At 26.3% G+C, this 8742-nt stretch overlaps 1 protein-coding gene across 1 annotated transcript in view; it reads right to left on the bottom strand.

Annotated features, from left to right (window-relative positions):
* aralar1 (calcium-binding mitochondrial carrier protein aralar1) overlaps positions 1-8742 on the bottom strand; it is a 510884-nt gene that overhangs the window by 158792 nt on the left and 343350 nt on the right. The window lies entirely within an intron of this gene.

Genomic DNA, 8742 nt, shown 5'->3' with positions numbered 1-8742 from the left:
GGACTCTAATAGCACATGAACAAGAAGTCGATAAAAAATCGAAAAATGTCAAATTCGTTTCCTAGTATCTCTTCAATTCTTCATCTCTTTGGCTCGGAGTCAATACTAAATTCATTAGTGTAAAGACAAAATCTTTGGAACCGGACAAGCTTATTTTTCATCGTAGAGCAGTGTTGCCAGTATTTTTCTAGCTCTTGTCCCCAAATTAGGATGTTTTCGTTCCCAAAAATTGGCAATTTAAATTTAAATTCCTCATAAAAATCCCCATTACATTTTTGAAATCTATATAGAAATAAAATTTTGACTAAATTTTCTATAGAAATAACATTTTGACAAAACTTTCTATAGAAATAAAATTTTAACAAAATTTTCTATAGAAATACAATTTTGACAAAACTTTCTACAGAAATAAAATTTTAACAAATTTTTTTTAGAAATACAATTTATCAAAATTTTCTATAGAAATAACATTTTGACAAAACTTTCTATAGAAATAAAATTTTGACAAAATTTTCTATAGAAATAAAATTTTGATAAAATATTCTATAAAAATAAAATTTTGTCAAAAATTTTCTATATAGAAAAAAAATGACAAAAATTTCCACAAAATTTTCAATAAAAATAAAATTATGACAAAATTTTCTATATAGAAATAAAATTTTGACAACAATTTCTATCGAAATAAAATTTTGACAAAATTGTCTATAGAAATAAAATGTTGGCAAAATCTTCTATAGAAATAAAATTTTGACAAAATTCTCTATAGGAATAATATTTTGACAAAATTTTCTATAGAGATCAAATTTTGGCAAAATTGTCTATAGAAATAAAGTTTTAACAAAAATTTTCTATAGGAATAAAATTTTTATAAAATATTCTATAGAAATGAAAGACGAAATTTTGACAAAATTTTAATCAAATACTCTATAGAAATAAAATTTTCACAAAACTTTCTATAGAAATAAAATTTTGCAAATTTGTCTGTGTAGAAATAAAATTTTGACAAAAATTTCTATAGAAATAAATTTTTGACAAAATTTTCTATAGAAATAAAATGTTGACAAAATCTTCTATAGAAATAAAATTTTGACAAAATTTTCTATAGAAATCAAATTTTGGCAAAATTGTCTACAGAAATAAAGTTTTAATAAAAATTTTCTATAGGAATAAAATTTTGATAAAATATTCTATAATAATAATAATAATAAATTTCCTATAAAAATAAAATTTTGCAAATTTGTCTGTATACAAATAAAAATTTTACAACATTTTCTGTAGGAATAAAATTTTGACAAAATTTTCTATATAAAAAAATTTTAAGAAAATTTTCTATAGAAATAAAATTTTGATAAAAACTTCTATAAAACTAAAACAAGTGAGGAAAGTCTAAAGTCGGGCGGGGCCGACTATATTATTTATACCCTGCACCACTTTGTATATCTAAATTTTACCATATCACATCCGTCAAATGTGTTGGGGCTATATATAAAGGGTTGTCCCAAATACATACATTTAAATATCACTTGATCTGGACAGAATTTGATAGACTTCTACAAAATCTATAGACTCAAAATTTAAGTCGGCTAATGCACTAGGGTGGAACACATTGTTAGTAAAAACAAGTACGGAAGGTCTAAAGTCGGGCGGGGCCGACTATATTATACCGTGCACCACTTTGTAGATCTAAATTTTCGATACCATATCACATCCCTCAAATGTGTTGGGTGCTATATATAAAGGTTTGTCCCAAATACATACATTTAAATATCACTCGATTTGGACAGAATTTGATAGACTTTTACAAAACCTATAGACTCAAAATTTAAGTTGGCTAATGCACTAGGGTGGAACACCATTTTAGTAAAAAAATATGGGAAACATTTAAATCTGAAGCAATTTTAAGGAAACTTCGCAAAAGTTTATTTATGATTTATCGCTCGATATATATGTATTAGAAATTTAGGAAAATTAGAGTCATATTTACAATTTTTCGACTAAGCAGTGGCGATTTAACAAGGAAAATGTTGGTATTTTGACCATTTTTGTCGAAATCAGAAAAATATAGGAGCTATATCTAAATCTGAACCGATTTCTATCAAATTTGGCACACATGACTATATTACTAATTGTACTCCTAGTGCAAAATTTCAACCAAATTGAGCCAAAACTCTGGCTTCTGGGGCCATATAAGTCCATATCGGGCGAAAAATATATATGGAAGCTATATCTAAATCTGAACCGATTTCAATCAAATTTGGCATACATGACTACACTAACAATTGTACTCCTTGTGCAAAATTTCAAGCTAATCGGGATAAAACTCTGGCTTCTGGGTCCATATAAGTGCATATCGGGCGAAAGATATATATGGGAGCTATATCTAAATCTGAATCGATTTCAACCAAATTTGGCACGCATACACCCTCACAAAAAAATCGCTTCTGTAACATATACTCCCAAACATATTTTGCTTCAAGCATATACATTTTTGGGTATTGCCCAAACATTTATATGTTTGATCTCTTCCAATATATAATATGTTTGAAAGCATATTGGTCTAAACAATATATGTTTGGGTAGTCTAAGTTCCAAACATTTTGTATTTTTGCCTCCAAATTCAATAATGTTGTCTTCCAACAAACAATATGTTATTATGTGAACATATAATATGTTTGGAAGCATTTTGCACCCAAAAATATTATATGCTTAAAAAAAATTCTCCCAAACAATATTGTGCTCAAAATTTTATTTATTTATTTATATATTTACAATCATAATGAATTATGAAAATAAACAGGTAATATAGGTGCTAAAAACATAGGTTTTCGACCTGAATGCTCAAAATTTTGTTTCTGCCTAATTGTATATTCCCTCACATCTTTCTCACTTCCACGAAATTTTTTAGTTCTTAGCACCTTTTTCTGTAATACAAACATTGTAGAAGAAATTATTCAATTTTATGATTTTTTTATTTTAATTTTACCTTTTGCCGGACAGGGATTCGAACAGCGGACCACACAGTTTGTAAGGATCAAAGAAGTAGCTGATCAATTGCCCAAGGGAAAATAAAATGTTAATTTTTTAATAACAAGCAACAACCACCAACTTAATTCAATATCGCTCCCTGTTAAATAGCGCTCCAAGCTACTAAACACATATATGTTTATAGGCTATTTCTAAATTAATATATGTTTGCATCCAAGCATATTATATTTACAAACATTTTATGTCTCAAACATAATATGTTCTAACATATTAACATATATGTCCCAAACATGTTATGCTAGTTTATGAACATTATATGCTTGCACTCAAAAATATTGTGTTTAAAAATTTGTGTTCCAAACATATAATGTTTATAGCCAAACATATGAAAAACAGTCTTTTTCATCCGTGTAGCTACAATGCTAAATCTACTCCCTGTGCAAAATTTCAACCAAATTGAGCCAAAACTCTGGCTTTAGGACCATATAAGTCCATATCGGGCGAAAGATATATATGGGAGCTATATCTAAATCTGAACCGATTTCAATCAAATTTTGCACACTTGACTATACGGCTAAGTGTTATGTTTGTACAAAATTTCAAGCAAATCGGTATAAAACTCTGGCTGCTGGGTCCATATTTGTGCATATCGGGCGAAAGATATTTATGGGAGCTATATCTAAATCTGAACCGATTTCTTCCAAAATCAATAGGGTTATATTCTGACCCAAATTAGGAACATGTGCAAAATTTGAAGGCGATTTGACTTAAATTGCGACCTAGACTTTGATCACAAAAATGTGTTCACAGACAGACGGACGGACGGACGGACAGACGGACAGGCGGACATGGTTATATCGACTCAGGGACCCACCCTGAGCATTATTGCCAAAGACACCATATGTCTATCTCGTCTCCTTCTGGGTGTTACAAACATATGCACTAACTTGTAATACCCTGTTCCACAGTGTGGCGCAGGGTATAAAAACGGCCCTTGCAGCACATTGCACGACTGCCAAATTTCAAGAATGTTGAAATACTGACGATGGAAGAGAATACTAAGAGAAGATACACATTGGAGATGTTACATATATACTCCCACTGACGAACGTATGAACTACAAAACCGACACAGACCACTGTGCACAGATTTTTAGAAATCTTATACAAAGACACAAACATAAGTAAGATAGCTATAGTTAGATATGAGCAAGGAGCAAGTCTATTACTTTGTAAAATGTTAATATAGAATTATTGTTATATTTTTGTTAATAACAATTGTGAAAGTAAATATTGATAAATCATTAAATTATGATATATAAATAAATTATGATATAGATAATATCTCGCTGAAGACAATCACCGAAGGTGTATCGAAATATCCGAAATAGCAATATTTCAATAAAAAATAATGAAAAACAATTACAACAGCATTTTTCATTTACCATGACCTCAAGCCAAACGAAAAATCCCAATAATTAAAAACAAAATCTATATAGAAATAAAATGTTGGCTAAATTTTCTATAAAAATAAAATGTTGACAAAACTTTCTATAGAAATAAAATTTTAACAAACTTTTCTTTAGAAATAAAATTTTGACAAAACTTTCTACAGAAATAAAATTTTGACAAAATTTTTTATAGAAATACTATTTATCAAAATTTTCTATAGAAATAAAATTTTGACAAAACTTTCTATAGAGAATAAAATTTGGAAAAAATTTTCTATAGAAATAAAATTTTGATATAATCTTCTATAAAAATAAAATTTTTACAAAAATTTTCTGTATAGAAAAAAAAATTGACAAAAATTTCTATAGAAATAAAATTTTGAAAAGATTTTCAATAAAATGTTGACAAAATTTTCTATATAGAAATAAAATTTTGACAAAAATTTCTATAGAAATTAAATTTTGACAAAATTTTCTATAGAAATAAAATGTTGACATTTTGGCAAAATTGTCTATAGAAATAAAGTTTTAACAAAAATTTTCTATAGGAATAAAATTTTGATAAAATATTCTATAGAAATAAAAGCCGAAATTTTGACAAAATTTTAATAAAATTTTCTATAGAAATAAAATTTTGACAAAATTTTGTATAGAAATAAAATTTTGACAAAATTTTGTATAGAAATAAAAATTTTACAAAATTTTCTGTAGGAATAAAAATTTTACAAAATTTTCTGTAGAAGTGAAATTTTGTCAAAATTGTCTATAGAAATAAAATATTGACAAAATTTTCTATATAGAAAAAAAAAAATTGACAAAAATTTCTATAGAAATAAAATTTTAACAAAATTTTCTATAGAAATAAAATGTTGACAAAATCTTCTATAGAATTAAAATTTTGACAAAATTTTCTATAGGAATAAAATTTTGACAAAATTTTCTATAGAAATAAAATTTTGGCAAAATTTTCTATAGAAATAAAATTTTGGCAAAATTTTCTATAGAATTAAAATTTTGGCAAATTTGTCTATAGGAATAAAGTTTTAACAAACATTTTCTTTAGGAATAACATTTTGATAAAACAGACTATAGAAATAAAAGTCGAAAAAAATTTTTCACAAAACTTTCTATAGAAATAAAATGTTGAAATTTTGTCAAAATTGTCTATAGAAATAAAATGTTGACAAAATTTTCTATATAGAAATAAAACTTTGACAAAAATTTCTATAGAAATTAAATTTTGACAAAATTTTCTATAGAAATAAAATGTTGACAAAATCTTCTATAGAATTAAAATTTTGACAAAATTTTCTGTAGGAATAAAATTTTGACAAAATTTTCTATTGAAATGAAATTTTGTCAAAATTGTCTATAGAAATAAAATGTTAACAAAATTTTCTATATAGAAAAAAAATTGACAAAAATTTCTATAGAAATAAAATGTTGACAAAATTTTCTATAGAAATAAAATGTTGACAAAATCTTCTATAGAATTAAAATTTTGACAAAATTTTCTGTAGGAATAAAATTTTGACAAAATTTTCTATAGAAATGAAATTTTGTCAAAATTGTGTATAGAAATAAAATGTTAACAAAATTTTCTATATAGAAATAAAATTTTGACAAAAATTTCTATAGAAATAAAATGTTGACAAAATTTTCTATATAGAAATAAAATTTTGACAAAAATTTCTATAGAAATTAAATTTTGACAACATTTTCTATATAAGTAAAATGTTGACAAAATCTTCTATAGAATTAAAATTTTGACAAAATTTTCTATAGGAATAAAATTTTGACAAAACTTTCTATAGAAATAAAATTTTGGCAAAATTTTCTATAGAAATAAAATTTTGTCAAATTTGTGTATAGAAATAAAATTTTAACAAACATTTTCTATAGGAGTAACATTTTACAATATTACAAATTTTCTATAAAAATAAAATTTTGAGAGAATAAAAATTTTAACAAATTTTTCTATAGAAATAGAATTTTGACAAAATTTCCTATAGAAATATATATATTTTTTTAAAGATTAAACCGATTTCTCGAAAAAATCCCCAAATTTATGGAAATTCAAGTAGTGTCCATCTTACATCATTGATGCATTAGAATCGGTGACAGAAGTATTCATAGTCGAGATTTGGATAGCTGAGGCAATAAGAGGTTTGTTTTTCAAACTACGAACAACTGCCAATTAATAAGTGGTTATTACTTTTAAAATAGGCTTACATACAAAGTTACCGGGTAATGAGAATTTTTGGTGGGTAGGTCTCTCTTTCTAAACACATATATGTTTATAGGCTATTTCTAAAAATGTTTCCATTGAAACATATTATACTCGTAATTTAGGAAATTTATCAATAATTTAAATATATTGTGATTTCATAATTTTAATGATATTAAGGTTCTTAATAACGTATAGTTTCCAGGTTGAATTAATGCAAAAAAAATATATGACATTTTTACGATTTTGAATATGCAAATCTTTAGTTTAGTTAGAATTGAGCTATTTTCCATTATATAGCCAATGCATTAGAAATAATGTTTTTTCCCTTGTGATAAGAAATGCAAAATATTTTTGATTATTTTAACAGATAACTAATCTATTATTTCACCGATAGCATAACATAGTACAACATACGTGCTTATTTGGTTTAATTGCATACCATTTGTTAGCTAATTTTTCAATTGGTTTTAAAAAATGTTTAGAGACAACGATAAGTAGTTATTTAATATATAGGTTTTATTTGCAATATTTCAAAAAAATTGTTTGAAAAGTATGCTGATAGATTTTTTGGCAGACTGGGAATTTCCTGTGAAATATGTATGTGCCAAAATATTTTGCGTAGTCATTAGAATAAAAACGAAGAAAACGTTTCTTTAGTTATTTATTATTATTTTAAATGAAATTGGAATTAGTAAGCTAACATAAGATCTGAATGATAGATCCTTAAAAGTGACTTCCAGTTTATAACAAGCCCGAGTAACATTCTTTGCTTCTGATCCAATTTTCAAAACGACTAATTTCATACCTTATTTGGCGAGACGTTTTTGCTGTGTATTGATTGAGATTTTAATAAAGCCGACAAAGTCCCGCAATTCAGTCTGAGTAATCCTCCCTTTTAAGCACGTATATTGGAAAAATATTGTCGTGAAGCCAAAGATTTCTTGTCCTTAACCCATTAACGCCCAAAATGAAACTGCCGGACAAAATTTTATCTTATGGGTTTTTATTAATTCAGTAACGACTAAATAAAAGATGTAAATAAAAAATTTGTTCACTTTTTAAAAAAAGGGGTGTCCTCATTTGGGAGATTAAGTATGAAATTCTCCACACTGAAAAAAAAGCATACTCGGTTCCAAAGATTTTGACTTTACTTTAAAAAATTTGGTATTGATTCCGAGCCAAAGAAGCGGAGAATACAAGTAAGGATACTTTTAAGACACAATTCTCTTTTAAATTTAGGTTTTGTGTACTTGCTTCTAGGAAGCAAATTTTAATTTTTCGCTTTCTCAGCTTTTTTTCTTCATATGCTATCAAAGTCCTTTAAAAACGAGTTAACGGCAACTTTATTTTCCAAATTAGGACTCGACTTCCAGTAGTAACTATGCTATGTTTGAAGTAAAAAACTTCTTTAAAATAAAGTTTTGAAAAACATGTCCTATATTTTAACGATTTTTTGCTTTGTAGTCAAGATGCAAAAAGACAACAAATTTAAAGACAATTTCATTAAATTTAAAGAATTTTTCTGAATTATTAAAGTCAAGTTGACCTTAGCCTATAAATTTTTTCTTTCATGTTAAGATACCCATTTTTAAGTCAAATCACTTAATAATAAGGACAATACTACTTCATTGAAAAGTTTATCGACTTTTGGACAAGGAAAATAACTTTATTTTAGAGAAATGCGTCTTCTATGCTAAGCAAAATTTGTATTCGTATTTCAAAGACATGAAATCTTTGACCTCACGACAATATTTTTTTCAGTGCAGTACTGATAGTAAAAGTTTAAACTTTTTTAATAAAGGGTGCTTAAATTGTAAGGGCCGATGTTGAATGTGAACCACACCTAAACGCCAAGTTTTTTTTCCGAATTTTATTTTACATTTCTCTATTTCAAACTTACTCAATTTGAACCATGGAGAGATACACAATCCAACAACGTGTTAAATGGTTCCAAGAATTGGCAACAGTGGATGATCAATTTTTGGAAGAAAATCTTCTTCAATGATGAAGCACATTTTCACCTCAGTGGTTTCGTCAATAAACAGAATTGCCGCATTTGGGCGAATGAGCATCCAAG

The sequence above is a fragment of the Haematobia irritans genome, chromosome 1 (genome assembly GCF_050003625.1).
Source record: "Haematobia irritans isolate KBUSLIRL chromosome 1, ASM5000362v1, whole genome shotgun sequence".
Lineage (NCBI taxonomy): Eukaryota > Metazoa > Arthropoda > Insecta > Diptera > Muscidae > Haematobia > Haematobia irritans.
The sequence above is the reverse complement of the archived record's forward strand: the minus strand, read 5'-3'. Positions and strand labels throughout refer to the sequence as shown.